The sequence below is a fragment of the Gouania willdenowi genome, chromosome 19, assembly GCF_900634775.1.
Source record: "Gouania willdenowi chromosome 19, fGouWil2.1, whole genome shotgun sequence".
In the NCBI taxonomy this organism is placed as follows: Eukaryota; Metazoa; Chordata; class Actinopteri; order Blenniiformes; family Gobiesocidae; genus Gouania; species Gouania willdenowi.
The window spans coordinates 20,535,279-20,556,445 of NC_041062.1; positions in this window are offsets into that span (position 1 = coordinate 20,535,279).

Sequence of the window (21,167 nt, forward strand, 5' to 3'; positions counted from 1 at the left end):
AGTCTGCCTCGTGAGGGTGGTGTGAACACGCAAACAAAGTCTAGAGTGGATCAAACTGTCAACTTCTTGAGAGATTGTTTCTGCTGCTCTCGGAGCGTTTCCAATCGAAGCCTAGAGCGATTAGGTTCACCGTGAACACAACCGCTCTCGGAGAGGATCAAACACAGGAAGTATCGGCGATAATGTAGAGGTCATAAAATTATCAGGTGTCCTCCGCCCATTCAGACAAAAATAATACATTATATTATTATTGCTCTATTCTTGCTGATGTTTTTTGTTTAACATTAACTGTATATATTAAAATGGTCTTTAATACAAAACGGTAACAAGAATGTAAAAAGCAAGATAAATAAATCAAAAAGAGTAAAGTATGATTGTAAACACTAATGAAAATTGCACAAATCCTTCACACAAATACACATGAATAAAAAGCAATGATTAAAATAAAACATTTAAAAGAAATACTATTTGACACATGGCTAAGCATAGGTCATTTAAATATGTAAGTCTGAGGATCGAATACCCATGCTTGAAAAAAGACAAAGATGGCTTTCAGCCTATTTACACCTGCCAATGTGTGCTTTTTCCCCATGTGTATTATTATGTGTGTGTGTGTGTGTGTGTGTGTGTGTGTGTTGGGCTCAGATAAAAAAAATGCAGCCTGATCCGCACTCTGACTTACTGTTGTCGTAAATTGATCCCCCTTGCATTTTCTTCTGACAGAGATGCACACAACCTGCATACATGACTGTCATTTATTTGAAATGAGAATATTATATGTTCTATAGGCTAACAGGAAGATAAATTGCTGCCAGCTCTATGTTCTATTTTTCAACTCAGATAAATCTCATTCCCTCTCTTTTGACTCTTCCCATGTTTTTTGGGAGGTTAAAGGGGGGCCTCAGGTGGCTGAGCTCCTGCACCAATTACAGAGCAGATAGAAGTCTCACAACGCGGCAAAGTGTGTCATTCGACTGCGGGAGAAAGAATCAGAGTCAGGCTGGTAGAGCGCGCACAGCTTGGATATGCATTCCTGCAATGTACACTGCAATGTGTGTCCAATGAACGCTGATGTCAGCAGATGGATTTATGGCTCATTCTGAAGTGAGTCTTAATGCAAAAACCAATCCAGTTACTGATAAATGATTGATGATCAGTGCTTTCCTTATCTCAGTGTGCATAACACTCAAAATTTTTATACAATTAACAGACTTTATCTTTAATACGGAGATCTTCATGGACTGGGATGATCCTCCATCTACTCTGATGATGACAGTGGTCAACTAGTCAGGGACCAATATGTGTTTCTAACGCTTTGTCATATTTACTAAAGCTGTCACTATGTAAGGACAGCTTTACATAAAACTAGTAGTTTCAGTGAAAAAGAACAGGCTCATTGAGACACCCTGCTGCTCCTGCAGCCTTTGGCAGATTGCCAGAATGCGACTGACTTTTCTGCTTAAAAGGTAATTACTGCTGCTTGATTTACATTATGTTTGATTTGTAATTGTTATACTAGAACTTTGTAGTAGATGTGTTGTTTGTGTCCACAGCAGCCTCTGTGTGGCTCCTGTAAGTGACACTGTGTTGTTGCTACTGCTGCTGAGGTGTGTGCACATACAGTAGAGAGAGAGAAGCACTGCAGTAATATGCTTTTAACAGTGCATGTTATATTACTGTGATGTTGCAGTCGGCCTAACGTTAGCTTGTTAGCTCCTCTGGGGGACGGACTTTTGAAAGTTTGGAGGGCAAGAGAGCAGCGGGGAGGGAGGGGGAGAGAGGGAGCTGAGAGTTGCAGACTGCACCTTTAAAGAAAGAAAGATCATAAACTGTTTGAAATTGTAATTTAAAAAAAATAATAATAATTTTATCGTCTTGGTCTTGTCTCGGTTCCCAAAAGTCTTTGTCTTATCTTGGTATCAGTGCATTCAGGTCTCGAGCAAGCCTTGGTCTCACATATTGTGTTTTTGAGTACAACACTCTTTTCTGAATAGAGATCCAATGGACTGATGTCCCCGTTTTTGCAGGTGTCTGACACACAAGGCACTGGAAATTATTTCCAAGGAGGAATAACAATCAGTGAGTGTTTGAAGTGAAATTACAAGATAAATTAATCAGGAACAGTTCCTTGTGCTTCTCCTTATTATCGCATTAATTAAGTTGAAGAATAGCAAATCAGTGCAGGTCTCTTGACGGAAAGTCCTGGGTTTGACTGAGACTAGACCAAAACCTTCAAAATGTGTTGTCTAGAGCAGAGGTCCCCAACCAGGGCTGGGACAAAAGATTGGCCCAGGCATTTTGAGATGAGACCGGCCCACCAGGTATTGATGGAAAGACAATGAAGCCTATGAATGAAAATAAACTTTCTTGTGACAATGCTTATACACTGTCTTGTTGGTGTATATGTATTGTCTAATAAACAGTACTTGGCGGAAACCTAAAAGCTGCATGGTCTAGTTAACCTCCTGAACAATGTACAACATATAATGAGATCCTGAAATTAGGACAGAGAAGAATAGAGGTGAGACATAAATTACAGATCAAACATGGCAACCTTTAAAAAGGTGAAAGGAGACAGAAAAAGAAAGGTGAGAAAGAAATACCTGATGAATTTGATCAGATAATCAAGGTACTGGTATCTTCACTCTAGAAAAATAGTTGAATCATGCATTCTATACAGTACTTACATAGAGGAAACCATGGCAGGCTCCCAAAAACGAGTGACAGCATCCAAAAATAGACAGTGAGAGGTTAAAGCTGGAAGAAAACAGCTGTACCTCATACCTCATACTTATATTTATTATAAGATATTTTATTTATTCCACCTAGTGTCTTATGCATTAAGACCTATTTAGATGCACTAATTCAAATAAATTATAATTTGAGCATTTTCTGAGCACTTTACTTGTTTGCACTCAAGTTAGAAGCAAAACATTTTCTCTGGACTGTACTTTGTGCAATGACAGTAAAGTTGAATCTAATCTTATACATTATGATGAGCGTTTTGATCATTTTATTTTACCTCATCAGGCTACAAATGCAACTTTCTCAACAGCTCACTATTCTCAGCTACCCTGTCAATAAAAAATGAAACATGTCTGTGGCACACATATAGCCTGGTCAAAGGGTAAACACCGAGGGGGGAGGGCTCACATCGCGCTATGGTAACCCACAAGGACGAAATGCGAAAAAAGTCGGAAAAACTGTGGTGAGAAAAAAACTAATAATAAAATGCATTTTTTTTTGTCTTTTTTTAACTCAAATTTGCTAAATAAAAATCGTTTTTATCTATAAATTTGCCCCGCCCTACTGTATAGTGCACTTATATCAATTGAAAAACATTGAAGAGAGCAGTAGAGAAACCTTGTCATGCTAGCGAGCATGCACAGCTAGCTAAATTGTGAAATTGCCTACTTCTAATGAATGATTGTGTTGAGAGTTAGCAAGCACAACGAAAATAAATTACACCCAAACTTGATTGATATCTGACCCGGGTAGACAGCAGCTCATCACTTCTTACCCTCCACTCGCACCTGCGGTGGCCACGGGTCTCTCCTCATCCACCTGACGGCCACCTCCGTCATCATCACCAGCCTCGGAAGCTGCTGCTGCTGAAGACGAAGCTCCGCCACAGCCACCAGCAAACATCTGTGTAACGCCCAGGGTGCTGTCTGACCAACCAGTGTTCTGTGTGGACAAAATTCTCAAGCCAGGTTGTAGTTTAAAAGGTTACATTTTATTACAAAGTTTAAAAGATTAAAAAGGTAGTCTAAAATTGGTGGCTATATCCAAAAGTGCTGGTGTGCAAATTGTCAGGCAGGGGGGAGTCAGTGGAGGAGGTTGGTCGATTTCTTCCCAGTCCGAGTGACAGGGCCGCGCAGCAATGGCACAGTGTGGAGCTTGGGCTGCGTTCTTTATCGGACTTGGGATTTGACTAAGACCCACTTGCTTCCTCCTCCATGGGCCACGCCCGTAGATCCCCCTCCAGCACATCTGGACAGCAAGAACCAGAGATACAGAGAGCATGTAACATAACAAGCATTTCTGAACCAAATATAGTAAAGGGAAAATGAGAGAAGGTACATGTGCAGTTTAAGGCTTTTTTTAAGAGTGTAGGCGGTTAATATTGTGCGTTACCTGGACAGCAAGAACCAGAGACACAGAGAGACAGAGCAGTGCAAGTCTGCTGCTTAAGTAGACAGTGTTCCCCAGATGATTACCTGCACCTGTGACACCACACTCACAAGACACGCCCACAACACACACACAAGGCCTGTGTTGCCACACCCACAGCACGCACACAAAAAAAGAGGTGAGGATACAGCTCTACCAGGTTACATCTGCATTATTTTTAACACATTTCGTGACATCTGCCTGAAGAGCTTGTCGCTTTTTATGTCTATTTTTTTCTGCGCCTCCTTTCCGCTTCTTGCTGCTATTCTCCATTTTCTCCTCTCTCTCTGTACAATTGATTGATTGACAGCCGAGGCCCAAGAGGGAGGGGCATCGGCCCTCGGCTGTAATTGGTCCAGCCCTGAATCAATCATGACTAATGGGCCGATCTACCAGTTTTGTGGACCAATAGGTATCATGACCATAGGTGAGGGTAGGAACGTAGATCGATCGGTAAATTGAGAGCTTTGCGACCCGACTCAGCTCCCTCTTCACCACAACAGTCCGATACTGCGACCACATCACTGCTGACGCAGCACCAATCCGTCTATCGATCACCTATGGTCATGAGATTTGGGTAATGACCAAAAGGACAAGATCGCGGATACAGGCGGCCGAAAAGAGTTTCCTTCGCAGGGTGGCTGGGCGCACCCTTCGAGATAGGGTGAGAAGATCAGTCACCCGGGAGGAGCTTGGAGTAGAGTCGCTGCTCCTTCACGTCGAAAGGAGCCAGCTGAGGTGGCTTGGGCATCTGTTTCGGATGCCTCCTGGTCGCCTCCCTCGGGAGGTGTTTCAGGCATGTCCTATTGGGAAGAGGCCTCGTGGAAGGCCCAGGACACGTTGGAGGGACTATGTCTCCGAGCTGGCCTGGTGTCGCCTCGGGGTCCCCCCAGAACGGCTGGAGGAGGTGTGTGTGGATCGGGAGGTCTGGGCATCTCTGCTGAGTCTGTTGCCTCCGCGACCCGGCCCCGGATACAGCGGAAGAAGATGGATGGATGGATGGATTGGTATCATGAATATCATTACTAATACGGCCCAGCCCAAAATCACCATCGAGATTACCGGGCAAATACCCAGCTGTGTCCCCAACCCCTTGGGTCAATTGGTATCAGGTCGCACAGAAAGAATACATAATTTACATTATTTCCGTTTTATTTATTTTCCGATTCTGAACAAAGTTTTATTTTGGAAAATTACCAGATTCTCTCTACTGTATCTGTTTATCCCTCACGCTTGATGCATATCAAAGTGCCTGCCCTGGTCACCAGGCGAAGCATCACCTTTAAGATGTGTTTACCGGCCGGTAAATTACTGCTAAAGTCAAACCACAAAGATAGCAAAATGAACAAAAAATAAGCGTCAAAGTTTCCTTGCACAGGGTAAAAGAGCCAATGAGGAGACAGAAGAAAAGCCTACGACTTTAAAGAAAAAAAAAAAAGCTGCATTTAAAAGACAATTGCAGGAATCCTACATATGGATTTATAGCGACAGGTAGTTCCCACGCACCAAGCCTGCTCTGCATAAAATGTGGCGAGAAGTTCTCTAATAAGGCAAGGAAGCCTTCAAAACTGCTTCGCCACTTGGAGGTAAAGCATTCTGCCTTAGAAGACAAGTCTTTGGGGTATTTTGAGTGAAAAAATCATGGACAAGACAAACAGAAGCAATTACTGAGGGGCAACACATCAACAAAGTGCACTGAGAGCATCGACTGTATTGCTAAGGCTAAGAAGCCATTCACTATTGGTGAACATTTGATCCTTCCACCAACCAACACTAAATTACAGAGCAGACTGAACATAAGCAGCATAATCAACTAAAAATATAAACAGTAATTAAAGACTAAAATGTACAAGACTAAATAGGATAATATAATAATACAATAGGATAATAGTGCCGTGGTGAGTAGTGCAAAGGATGATGAAGTAAACATGAGGTAATTTCTTTTTTAGAATTTACAATGTGAGTAGATGAACATTTAAATGAAATATAATACGTATACTGTATGTACATTCACAGTGACAGTTTAGCTCCAGGGTTATTTCACAGTGAAACTCTTTGACAGCCTGGGGGAAACATGCACTTTATACTTGTTTTCGTGACATATCTTATGTTGAAGGCATGTTTAACCTCATCACTCCTGGTCTTATCAGTGTGTGTGTGTGCTGTGAATTATTATACGTCCTCCGGTTTCCACTCAGGTGGGCATAATTCCTTAGCTCCCTCACTATGTAGATGAGCTTTAGGACACAGTTGTTGTCTCCTCACTCTGTCAGTGTGTAGTCTCAGTTGGCAGAGGTAAAAGTACAAAAGTTTTATGAGTATATTTCTAAATCAGTAATTTTACTTGTACTTACAGATTTTGTGGACAATGTTATTTTGGCTTCAACTTCCGGGTGGATCATCTTAACTATTGGTTCTCCTAATTGTCAATCATTCTGATGATTTGTTTACATAAGGCCGTCGTACGTGATCGTGCCCTGTGCGCATCGGATCCTTTGAAAATGAATTTTCATTTTCCGGTGGCGAGTCTGACATAGTGGGAAAAGTGCAAGGTAAGCTGAGCCAGCAGCTTGTATGAGCCATGCCGAGCACAGTTTTCCTCGTGCACGCTCTCTTGCACACGTAGGCATTCCCTCTTGGGAAACTTTGGTTAAATCATCCTCTATACCTTTACGTACGTTTTTAAAAAAGTAAAGTCATTTATTTGATATTTACACACACTTTTTGTTTTAAAATTACATTGTGAAACTACAAGAAAATGAAATGACCAGTAAACAATCATAGCCGACCAACCAGATTAGACATAATGCACAGCGCCCAAACCAGCAGTGAATGCCGCGTATTTTCTCAGTTTTAGAGTTTATGAAGAGACGATTGAACATAATCTACATCAGGGGTCACCAACCTTTTTGAAACCAAGAGCTACTTCTTGGGTACTGATTGATGCGAAGGGCTACCAGTTTGATACACACTGAAATAATAATTAGGGAGATTTTCAAAAGAGCGGGGGGGGGGGGTGGGGGGGGGGGGGGGGGGTGGTGGTGGTGGTGGTAGTAGTAGAAAAAATAACATAAAAAAAAAAATAACATAAAATTAAACAAAAAAGGCATACATTGCATAAATTATCCATCAATCTATGCAATGTATGCTTGAAATAAAAATAATCAACAAAAGGAAAATTAAACATAGCCTATACAACAACGGCTATAACCATAACAGAAACACTTCCCTACACATGGTTGGATTTGATTTTCTCCCGATTTCCTCACTGACATTGTCCGGGCGGACCATCCTTCACTGAGCGTCGTTTCCAGCCGGACAATAATAACGATTACACCTCTTCTTATGCGGTGTAATCGTTATTATTATTACAACAATATTATTATTACAATAATATAATTAATTAATTAATTATATTATTGTCCGGCTGGAAACGACGCTCAGTGAAGGATGGTCCGCCCGGACAATGTCGGGCAGAAATCAGGAGAAAATCGGGAGGGTTGGCAAGTATGTATTAAACACAAAAAACACTTTACATTTTAAGTGTTTATATATATGTATTGTCATTTCTAAGTTACATGTTAGTGTGATTTAAACAAGAATAGCTAAATAAATAAATCTATATATATTGTGGCAGCCATGGAGGGGAAGCCGTCTGCAAAGGATTGTGGGAGTGCACAATGGTGTTCTGTTTTAGCACTTTAGAGTGGAATTGTGCACTTTGTTTAGCCATGTTCTGAAGTGGCTGTTAAATATAAGTTGTGTCTTCATGTTATGTAATGAAGAAGGTGCGTTGTGTTTGCACCGTGTGTCAGGTCTGTGTGCGCAGCAGTGACTCTGCACACTGTGCATGTGTAGAAGCCTAATTAATAATAGCACCACCTGCAGGTTTAGGTGTGTGTGAAAAGTAACCAGTAGGCAGTGTCTCGTGCCTCTGCATCAATCGCCACAATTTAAAAGCTCACTAGCAAGTGCTGCTATTTGAGCTATTTTTAGAACAGGCCAGCGGGTGACTCATCTGGTCCTTACGGGCGACCTGGTGCCCGCGGGCACCGCGTTGGTGACCCCTGATCTACATGTTCTTAGTCGTGCCATTTCTGATCAATGCCCAGCTACTTTCTTTGGTTCAGGTTGGGGTTTCTACCCATTATGTTGTTACCCACATGGCACATTTGGTATGGCACTGTTTCAGAGTTTATAAATTTAGTTATACTTAGGAGCTGAGGATTTAATTATTTTTTTTTAAATTCAATTCAATTGTGTTATTTTATGTGAAAAAATAATTGTACATTTTGACAAACCTTTTATTTTACACAGATGATTTTGTGGAAAATAAATTAAGTTTCAAATGTGCAAGATTTCATCTCTTGACTTTTTTAAGTTTATACATGAGATGTTTACTGTATGCAAGGGAACCATGGCAACATTTATTACCAAAAATAAACGTGGAGGGAGAAAGTAACTTATACTTTGAGTACTATTTAATTGAGCTACGTTTTACTTGTACTTGAGTATTTTAAGTAGGACTTACATGTACTTGAGTAATCAAGTAACAGTACTTCTACTTCTGTAGGATATATATCAGTACTCTTTATACCTCTGTCAGCCAGTGAGTTTTTCATTTTAGATTTGTTTCTTTGAATGTCTTTGTTTTGTTGATTTGAGATTGATCAATAATAAAGTGGAGTTTATGGAGGGATTTGCTGGGGAGACCAAAGAGAAGGGAACTGCAGTAGTCATGCCGGGAAGTGGTGAGACTGTGGACAAGGATAGCAGTAGTGTGAGGGGTGAGGGAGCTGTAGTCAGAGCAGAGGAGACCCTGACCCACACAAGGTTGGACGCTAAACCAAATTGTAAAAAAATGAAACAAAAAAACAACAACAACCCCCCTCCCCCCCAAAAAAACTGACAAAAAACAAACAAAAACCTAAGTAACTCAGCCAAAGTGTCTCTTTTGGGTCACTTTACGAGTCCCAAGCCCGGATAAAAGAGGAGGGTTGGACGTCTTTTACCTGCTTTCTGTAAAGTGTTATGAATCGGTGCTTTACAAATGAAGATTGATTGATTAGTGAAGTTGTTTTGAGACATAATGGCCTCTTTGAACGGCAAAATTAAAAGAAAAAACAAATTAAAGTTCATTCGTAGTTCTAAACATATTTATGGTGTTTTTTTTAAATAACTTTTCATCTCTCCCACAAGGTTATTATTCTCCCGCAGCATCCATTACAATGGCCACCTTTAAATGGGAGCTTTAATTCCTCTTTAAAGCAGAATAAAAGTTAATTCCTCTTTAAACTGACCATGTAAACATTTTAATTCCTTATGCTAATTTAATTCAGAATTAAACTTAAATTTGAAATAGGTGGCTGGTTTATTCCGATTTTAATTCCGAATTAGATAATTCCTCTTTCTTGCAATCACGTAACTTGCTTTATTCCACTTTAAGTTAATTTGGGTCGTTTTTTGCATGCGCGATTTACCGCAATGACGACATAATCCAAGTTGGCCGTCCGGACTAGAGCCGAGACTATTTATTTATAAGAGCTTCAGAATACATGGATGTAATGAAAAGAGTGGATGGCAGGCACTCGGACCCAAAGGAGGAGTAAATGCGGCCCTGTATTGCATTCACAGGCTGTAATATCACCAAGTTGATCATTTTACCTGTTGTTAGAGCGACTGTCTTTACCAGGGAGCAACTATTTATTCCTGGTTATTGTTTTCCTAAGTTGTAATGGGCTTTTTACCAGTGATTAACGTCATTTAGAGACTTCTAGCGCCTTTTGGGACAGCCAATAGTTTCCTTACTTTCCTTACTGAGGAGTTGGCTACACATACATTGCTTCCCAATAATATAGTGTTGCAGAGAGCGTTGCATTTCGAAGAGCAAAATTGTACATTCCTGCATTTACAAGAGGGAAAAAACATATTTCCGCTTTAGAGATAGAAGAAACACGTAAAATTTCAAATGTAATAATCCACGTGGAGAGAATAATAGGTCTTGTCCGAAGAAAATACACCATTCTTCAAAGCACACAACAAATACTGGTAATAACCCTTAACCAATCTTTCAGATTCTATTGTACCTTTTGATTAGGCTAGAAAAATTGCTTTCTATACATTTCTATTTTTCCGTTTCGCAAACTATTGAACAAGGAATTAAAAAATGTGCACACAATAATTTGTGAAGTTATTTGAGCTGTTCTGCATAAGGAGATATGCATATTCAACAAATGATGATATTTCAAAGTCATATTATTTAGTACTGTTTGCTGTTAGCAGATGCTGTTTTGTTTGTTTGTATATTCTCCAATATGGCGGCGCGTGGTTACACAAGCAGTTTTGGTCACGTGGTTGAAAACAATCTATACATTTGACAGAAACGTTATTGCTACTTCTAGAAAGTTGTGTTTGTATTCATGGTTGATGCCTTAAACAGTGCTATGTTCAACCCTGATGTTTACTTTTGATGCTTTTTATTGGTTCGCAAACGTTGCACTACTAGGTTACACATTTCAGAAAGTAAAAATAATTTGTTTCTTTTTTATAACTGAGCTTTTGTGCAAAAATGTGTGCTTTTCTGCTCAGAAACTTGAAATGTATGATTTTGAAAAAAGTATGAAGGCTACTGTAGCTCTACCTCTGCTGTCATTTGATACATTTATGTTGCTGCACTAAAATGTATTTTTCTCATTTGTGACAGTTCAGAATAAAGTGTGCAATGATATTTTTGTCAAGCTTTTCAGAGAATAACTGAAAAAGTACTTTATTGTGGTATATCGTGATATATAGAGCACTGGTTCCTGCATCAGTGAGTGTGCCAGCTACCAACATGTCTCCTGTGAGAACAGTTTATATCATTAAAAATCCAAAGATGTGCACTGAAAAATTTGAACATAAAGGACAGGTCATAGAAAAATATCATCGAGATGGCAATCAATAATATTCCTCCACTGGGAGGGTGAGCGGGAAAGTTCAGCCCCACAGAGATGCTGTTCACAGAGATAACCAGCTGCTACACACACACACACACACACACACACACACACACACACGCACGCACACAGATAGAGGGTGAAGAAGAGATTATAGGCTCAAACTTTTCCTCCGTAAGACATTTTCTACGTCACAGAAGAATCGTATTTCTTTGAGAGTTTTACGGAGCGTGAAGCTTTCGTCTCTCACAACAGAGAAGTGCAGTCACAGTGTAGCTGTTAGTCACTCTCTGAGGAGCTAAAAATGCTGCAATCAGCACCACAAGTCACCGAGAGGCTGCATGATAAGGAGCTAATACAGTAGTACTCCTCCTCGGGCAGTAATTTAGCAGAGATGCTGTCAAGAAAATGTTTGAATGTGTTTACTGAGTTAAAGCAGCTGAGCAGTGGAGCTGTGTTGCTGAGCCACCAATAGTTTGCTTTTTTTTTGGACAAATCCAGAAAGTCAACGGCCACGTTTACATGGGAGCTTTAATTCCTCTTTAATTCAGAATAAAAGTGAAATCTTTAAACTGACCTTGTAAAGACTTAATTTCGAAATGTATTTCCGAATTAAACATAAATCAGAGGTCGGTGGCTGTTTTTTTACAAATTTAATTCCGAATTAAATAATTTCTTTATCTTGTTAACGTTTTATTCTGCTTCAAGTTAATTCGGGTGGTTCTGCGCATGTTCGGCCAGTCGCGATGACGCGTTGCGACGACGTAATCCAAGATGGCGGCTTGGACTAAAGCCGAGACTATTTATTTCAAAGAGCTTTAGAAGACATGGATATAATGAAAGGACGGAGGCATAAACATGCGGACATTCACACGGACTTATTACACACATGGAGATCAGTAAACAAAACAGGCTTCATTGGGCGGATGATACTAAAACCCGGAGACGGACTAAATTCGGTCCCGTACTCCATGCTCTAATATCACTAAGTCTATCACTGTACTGGTTGTTAGAGCTACTATCTTTATCAGGGAGCAAATACTTAAGTTTTACTGAGCTTTTGTTTTTCACCGCTGAGTAGTTCCATCTCCTTCTCCTGCTCAGCGTACCAAAGTGAAAAACTTTGTCATTGTTGGCTGCTTCAAAACTACGATCAAAATAAAAGTGAAAACAGTTCTTATTATGTGGTCGTCTATGTTGGAGCCGACAATAAAAGGTTTGTTGTGTGTTTTTCCCGATAGCCATGAATACGTCATGTTCGTCCCCTGTCCAATCAGAATCCTTCCCAACCCCCAGACCTAGAGCGGAATTTAATAAAGCCAAATCAACCTGTTTTCCATGTAAACCTCAATTTGGAATTGCTATATCCATGTAAACATGAAGCAGAACACTTTAATTCTGAATAATTTATTCACACTGAAAGTGTTATTCGTGTGTTTCTGTGAGGAAAAATATGATTGTGAAATTAAATTCATGTTATGCCTGATTCAGCTTCTTTAAACTACGAACAACATACACGCATAAGCACGCACAGCTCTGGGTTTAAATAAAGTCACTCAGTGGATATTAAACTACTTTCATTCTTCGTTTATGACCAGCAACCCCCACAGGCACGGTAAAGGTAAAATCTGGGAAGAATGGCTGCATTGCTGCATATTGGGATTTAACAAGCAGCCAATGGTGCAGAACAACTGCACATTAAAGAAGCTCAGACTGAGGCAGATTGCATTTGATAGCAAAACTTTGTTGTGTTGGGTCATAAACCATAGGCACTGCAGTCCAAACGGCTTCACTGTTTCCTCTGAAAGAAAGTCTGATTTTCACTTTGATCACATGACACTCAATCAGGACAAAGTCAGCAAAATAACCCTTACATCTTGAAAATGTATTTCATATGTATTTATTAGAGGTGGGACTCAATTAAAAAATGTATCTAATCAATTAGAGACTTTGTAATTATTTAAACTCAGTTCACGTCACACACAGAGCAGTAAGTGAGCCTTGTGAGGAGCAACGCGAGGGAACGTCATTGACATGTGGACAGCAAAAATGATTACTATGTATGTACCTCTGTGCCTCAATGTTTAATATTCATTACAAGTGTGTTTCAGATATTTAAAAGTTCTTGACATTCCAATTACAATGGTAAAAAATACTAATGAGAAATACAAGTTGATTGCATTTGAAAGGGTGTACTTGCATTATTGTGATATGTTATCATTACATAAGTGGTTAATTTGGTCTAAAAAATGTCGACAATAATATTGTTTATCGGGAATAATTTGTGAATCAATAAAACAGCAAAATCTGTTATCGGTACAGGCCTAATATATTCATGCTTTTTCTGAATTTTTGGTAAACTTTCTAAAACAAATGTGTTTTTGTGTGTTAAAACAAAAAAGGCCGTGGCTATTGATATGGAAACGTATCAATAGACTACCAGTCTCGCATACGCAGAGCCCCTCATTGGCCAGTTTAGGTGACGTGATAGTTGTACCACATGACTTAAAGTTCCGTCAGTTTTATTTTATCTCAAATTTATTTTTAGCTACCCCACAAAACCTTTTATTTTAGCTCTAACCATAACCATAACCATAACCCTATCCCTATCCTTATCCCTAACCCTCACCCTAACCCAGGAAATACTTGAAAATGCTTATTTTTTACGTATACAGTATGTATTTTTAAAGGTGGAATATGCCATGTTAAATATGTTAAAATAAAAGTGGGATTTCAACCCACATTAGAGGAAGGAAGAATCCTTGAATCAGCCATCCTGACATGATAAAAACACAGGCACATTACACTTATGTAGAAAAGGTCCAGAAAACACACCTACAGTATAGCTACTGATACGTTTCCGTATCAATAGACACTTCCAATAATAAAACAGCACTTAGTGCAGAACATTCCAGAGAAGTGGAAACTGAACATATTTAGAATATCTGTGGCATGACATGAACAGACCAACTGATAGAGCTGATGAATTTAGTTTGAAATTGTGTTTCTGCATTACAGTTCATAAGTTGGTAACTTGGGTCAGAAGATGTTATCTGTAGCACCGGAACCCAACATCCTCTTCCACTGATAGTGGTCGACTGTCCACTACAGTCATTTATCCAGTGAGTTTGTTCACGTGTCAGTCATGGACTTATCCATTTTGGGTGTGGATTGGCAACACTGCCTGCTCGGACTAGGGCTGCTGAGCGTGCTAGCTGCTACATGTTTAGCATTGAGGTGGAAAAGCTCCCACAAACTCTTTCTTGCACAATTTGCAAACAACTGGGCTTTAGCTTTGTTTTTTTTTTACACTAAAAGTAATGTCCACGGAGCACAGCAATAATTTCTCCTCAAATTCGCTTGTTTCCAGTGTTGTAGTCTGTGCATCAATATTATGGGTATACCGGGAACTGTATAACTGTATGAAACTGTATAACTGTATGAAAAGGGTCCTGCGCTGTTTGGAGTGCAAAAAAGCAATTAACTGCATTAATTGAGCATGGAGTCAGTTCAGGCAGGCCACGGACGTCAAGGCAGCCACACCTCCAATCAACCAACAGTCCAGATTGGATCCCTATTGGCCAAAGCATACAGAAGCACCACTTAAATCACAACAGCTCCCCAACGCCTCCAGGTCAGTATGTATCCAACTAACTGGGTGTCATTTCGTTGTCATTACCATCTGTTCTCCTTGCCAATGAGGCAATGAGAAAAGGTAGGATTTTTAATAAAGATGATTTATTGTGTTGGATGAGTTTGTTTGGGAGGAGCCTCAAACAGAAACCACTTTTTTGTCTCAATGTGAAGAGAAATGCCTGAGAAAGTTGAGCCTTAAAATGATGAAATGTCTGAGCTGAAAAGCCCACATCATTTTGATCTTAATTTTGGCTCTGAGTAACTGGGCTGACACTGTGAACGATGAATGTCACAGAGGCTGGGAGTCACTATCAGCTCAGAAATCTCTCTGCCTAATGAAGTGCTGCTGAACATCGGCTGGGTGCAGAAGTGAAAAAGGACACGCCCCCTTCTGCCGATGAGAGTATTTCAGTGGTGAGCGTTGGAAGGATTACAGTTCGTGTCAGTCTGGGACAAAGCAGTGATTTGACAGCAGTTATATAATGAAGCAGAGGTCACTCACTGATGACTCCTAGTGGACACAGGAAGTGTGTCGTTGGTGCAGATGGAGGCGCTGGAGCCAAATTCTTGTAAGACACTTATAATTAGTCTTAAAGTGTCCGACCTCACTTTGATTTGTTTGTACATCACATGATGTGAGCTTGTGTCCTGAAAGGCACCTTTGAATAAAATAGTATTATTGTTATGATAAGCTCTTCATAGCAGAGTAACTGTGACTGCATTCAGATTGGGTGAAACAACAACAAAACAGAAAATAGTATCTGCAACCAGGATCAGTCTTAGTTACAGTATTTTGAGGCCCCAGACTAAAGGGAGGTCCTTCTCTATTTTGCTTAAAGTTGTGTTTTTTTTTCAGACCAAGGACCATCATGGCCAGCATTCCAGGATGAGCATCCCATAACTAACCAGTCCAGCTCCCTATCTGCCTCTCAGTAGAACTGGATTACGCTACCACGCGTCAGTAGCCTTTAACAATGATATGTACCAATTTAAATACAAGCATAATTACAGACTCTCCTGGTCAGTTCAGGTCAGACTGTCCTAAGCGAGCCAGATACCACCGTACACTGATAGCATTTACCAAGGTCTCTGCCATAGGAGGCTCTGCTATTTCGTATGGCTACTGCTATCAGCAACATACATAACCCTGAGAGCACTGAACAGCAGCAGATTCACTGAGGCACACACGTTTACCTCCGAATCCCAGATCGGTCTGTTCCCCAAAACCCTTTGACCAAATAAACCCTGTGTCCACATCTGACCAGCAACCCTAAAGCTTGTATCCATCTCATTTATTCAAAACTGCTGTACATGAATAATCAGTCGTGCTAACCTGCCGACGGCTTAGTAGCTATAGGAAACTGGGCACAGACTCTGTATGCTGGACCTGCAGTTTGAAAATGATAAAACTATTATCCAGAGCTACCTGCAGTTGTTAAGCACACCAGGTAACTCCATCTCATTCATCCAAACCGCCACAACAATTGGGGGCTCGTCTGGAGCCATTTAGAGAGAGTTGCGACAACGGAAGTTTGAAATAAGCTAAAATAGTTCCTGGAAGTTACAGCGGCTGTGCTCAAAGCGAACTGCAAAACGTCCACACGCTGATATTTTCACCACGCGTTTATAACCTAAAGTGCACCTTGGATATACATGACACGTTTGTGTGTAATTCATTTTCCCACTGGGGTTTCTGAGTTTTTCCCTGCCGAAGGAGGGTCTAAGGACAGGGGATGACATTTATTATCCATTTGCTTAAGTCCATCGAACATTGGTGGAAACTTTATTAATTTATCATGTGCATGTCCCATAGAATTAAACCAGGGAAACTGCCTTTACCTGTGATGCAGCTGTCAGTCAGTTGTCAGAGCTGGGATTTCCATTAGAAGCGTGTCTGACCAAAACAGATGCTCTACGTCTGTGTGACTCATCAAAGTACACGAGTGGCTTAAAGCTGATATCCGGAGTTTCTGAGGGGACATCTCCATGTCCCGCCCTCAACAGCTCCACTTCCTCCCCTGCCTCTGCAATCTACCAGAAGCCACGCCTCTACTTTTCTGCACGTGCATCACGGAACATAATAAGGTCGCATCGCACTGATATAGGTCTATGGGTCAGGTACGAGCCAAAATCATATTTACCTGTTTGCTGTTGTGACGTGCGACATTGTTTCCATGCACAGTTCCACATTCACTTTGATTGATTCTCAAAAACAGGAAGTTGAAGCCTATTGGCTGGGCACACTCGGCGATCGTTTCCATTTGTATAGGGGTGTATAGGACGAAGGAGGGACTTATATACATTAATGTATATGAATGACCACTGGCAGTAGACCATAGTAAAAGACTAGTTAGGTTTTTTTTTTTAATTTCAAAAGAATCATACGTAAACATAGATTTCTCAGAAACTCCAGATATCAGCTTTTAACAAGCTGCCTCATGCTTAACTCATAGAAGACTGTTTGCATGACTTTCCGTAAAAAAGAAATACAAAAATGAATCAAACAAGGTCCTTTATGTTTTTGGATGGAAAGAAACTGGAGTTGATGACTCAGTTTAAATAACATGCAAAACTTCCAACAGATTGGACTTTTCATAACAATAGAGGCAGCAAAGTCCTACTTCCATAGTGTGATTTTCTCTCATATTAATTATTGTTCCATAGTGTGATTATTTGCTGGTGTTACTGCACTATAGCCGATTGAGCAACTCTATAAAAGATCAATTAAGATACATGACCGGAATGTCTTTTCACATATGTATTCTCTTAGAGAAACCCAATTTTTTAGATTTTGGGAATTCGTCAAAAAAAGAAACTGTGAAACCAGAACTGGATCTACACTGAGGGGGACTTTGAAATGCAGAAGTGCAGTTTTTCCCAGAATGTTCTCTCAGAGAAACAACTTACCAATGGTAGTCAGAGACGGCCCCATCTGTTTTTCATTCAAGAAAATGCTTAAAGAATGGCTTATTAGTAACCAAAGTTGTGATCACTAAATATGCTTATTCTTTTAATGTATTCTTCATACACTATTTTAAATGTTAGTGTGTGTGTGTGTGTGTGTGTGTGTTTATCTTGTGATAGTAAACAGGCTTAGGCATTTTAATTGAGCATTGAAATAGGATGATTGTATTTGTATCATGTATCGTCTGATTATGTCTGATGGGTTGGTATTTTTTACAACACTGTCACTGTGTATTGTCATATTGTTGTGGAGCAGTGTATGTTTAGCCTTTTATATTCAGTGTCTGCTTCTGCACGTGGATCATGGGACTACGGATGGAAATTAGCCTTGAGCCAAATCTGGTGTATTTACAACTTTGGCTGTACATTAATACACACTGTCCCACACAAATAAACAAATAAAAAATAAATAAATGAATAAAGCAATTGGTTTGTGTGTTCACACTGGCCCAAACACAGTGGACTTTCAAGGCAAATGAATCCTAGAGTGTTAGAAAGCTCCATTATTCACTGGTGTGATCATACCCTTAAATTACCAGCCTTCAGGCCTAGTCATTAGGCAGCAGTAAGAGTAATGTAAGTGGTAATTTTGAACTAGTTCTAATTGTCTTCAGAAACAGTGTAAAGGGATTCCTGGGCATGTTCTCTTACTGTGATTCAATGCTGTAGAACTGCTCAAACATGAGCTCATAGAGGCAGCCAATAACTGACCTCAGTGTTTTATAAAGCTAATCTTCTGCAGAGCAGAGCACAGGGTAGATGATCAGCAGCACATTCCAGCTTCTGTTGTGCATAGTGAGGAGAGGCTGTGAGAGACGCACGAGCTGCCCTGTGATCAGGAAGTCACTCACGCTCCCTTATTTACCCCAGGGTTCACTGCTGCTGTGACCCAGATACACTATTTAAAGCTGCAGTATGTAGAATCAATTAGACTTCCTTTCTTTATGGCTTGCTTTAACGTGTAAGCCATTGTGTAGAACTACTGTTGTGGTAGTCAAGACCGGTCTTGGTCTCAAGAAATTTTAAAGGTCTCGGTCTCGTCTCGGACTCTGAAGCATTTTGACTCGGTCTTGTCTCGGACTCGGGCTGCCCGGACTCGGGATTTTCCGTCAAGACCGTTCGAGACCAGCACTAATTCCTGCTATTTTAAAACTTTTTTATAATGTGATAACACGGAGAAGAACGGGATAAAGCAATCTTTTATTCATTCTTTAATCCACCCTGTATAATGACCGCGACCTTCCTTAATGTGACTGAGTGACGTGTGTGACTACAGTGTCAGTTTGGACCGCGGAGCGCAAGGGAGATATGAACTAATCACCGGCAAAAATCCCAGTAAAACGCCAGAAAACAATCACCAGGAATAAATATGATCTCCCTGGTAAAGACAGTAGCTCTAACAACTGGTAAAATGATAAACTGGTGATATTACAGCCTGTGAATGCAGTACTGGGGATGCACTTACTCCGCCTCTGGGTCCTAGTGCCAGCCGGCTGGTGAAGCCTGTTCCGTTTATCGAGGTCTGTGTGTGTTTAATAAGTTTGTGTGTGTCTGTGTGAAAGTCTGCATGTTTATGCATCTGTCCATCCGCTCTTTTCATTATATCCATGACTTTTAAGGCTTTTATTACATTGTGTCGGCTGTAGTCCGGGCCGCCGCCATGTTGGATTATGTCTTCACCAGCTCGGTGCATTCTGGTCTCGGGCAAGTCTTGGTCTCGGATAGTGTGGTCTTGAACACAACACTATGTAGAACCTTCTGCTGGAATGTCCACAATTGGGCCTTGAACTTACAGAACTATTGGCTGCTTGGACTTTTCCCGAGCAGCAATAGTAATGCTCAAAACAGCTCATGGAACAGCTCTCTGATTGGCTGAAAAAGAGTGTCCCGATACTTGATTTGTAAAGCTTGATTACAAAGCCAGGAGAGGGTGCAGAGGTCCAGTTTTTTTTCTCAGAACACTGAATTAGAATATGTTCAAATATTAGTATGAAGTTTTGACCAAATGACACAAAAAATCCCAAAAACTTTAATACTGCAGCTTTATGCTGCGTTCACACCAATCGCATCAATATCGTGCCTAGGGGAGGGGATTCTCTGTTGCTGGTGGTGTTCATACAATGGATGATATTGTGGCGATCAGTTACGCTCATTGTGTTGAGAATGGATGTATTTTGGTGTGACTCAGTGTGTGCACTGTGATGTCAGAGGGCTATAGAGAAGTGGGTGAATGTAGAGTAAAGTTTGGAGTTTCTTGCTGAACACGCCGCCTCCGACTGTTCATTGGCTCTACATTATCGAGAGAGTGGCTTGGCTTTATTTGCGCCTCTGCACCATATCTGGATTCACCAGAGTTGCGCTCGGACGAGAGTCACTTTCAGCGCTACTTCTGTCTCTCCCGTGCCCAGTTTGACGCCCTGCATCGGCGCTCGCATCTCCTACCAGGACTACAGGTGCTCTATTCCAGCAGAACAGCGCCTCTCCATCTGTCTCAGGTTAGTGTTTTTTCATCATTATTCTGAATTTGTCACGGTTGGGGAAAGCTCCTGATTGGTCGACGTGCTGCAATATGCCCTAAAAGTTCAACAATTCCAACCATAGCATCGGCCGCGTTGGAGGCGCCGGACACGCGTCAAAAGCTTGAAATCCCATAACGCAGTGTCTAAAAGCTTCAGCGGGACCTCTTGACGCTCCTAGTAGCGTGTCCACCATATATTGTCGATGTAAACTTGACGCTTTTGACGCGTTTGGTGTGAACGCGTTTTTAAGCTCGGGAAGAATGGGACAAATTAGAGAGAATATTCTAATTCGCTGTGCAATTTTACCTGTTGCCTGACACACTGATATTATTCAGAGTTTAGAACGAAGAAGAGAGAAGATTGGCTTTGGGAAGGAATTTACCATGGGAAAATCTGCCTTGGTGTGTAATGCATTCACAGCCTGTACCTTTTAAAACAGGCCCCCACGGCTCTTTTTGGTGTCAGTTATCCAACACCTGGGGTTTCCTAAACGGATTACTGCTGCACTTTGCACATCCCAGCTTTTCTTGATGTGTTTTTATTTAATTAGTCAACATGAGTCAAGCACAGCAACAAGTAGGTCAACATGGTTGCACCAGTCATTTAGAAGCTGAAGCCTTGTTTTACAGTCAAGGCCACGATTAATGCATCCTAAACACAGGATGTAGAAATTGTAGAGCAGAGTGTTCAGGTGAGGAGGAATGCATTAATGCAGGTGAAAAGCAGAGTGAAAAAAATAAGAATAAAAAAATTAAATAGAAAAATAAAATAAACTGAAATTGACTCAATATAAAAAATGCAGTTAAGTTCAATTTATTTGACGGTTGGTTTGTAGATGCAGTCACTGGGTAGACAACAAACAACAATCAGTAAGCCCAGTTCATGTTGTAATGCCATTTATTTGTTAAGAGAAAATGTTGAACACGCACACACACGGACA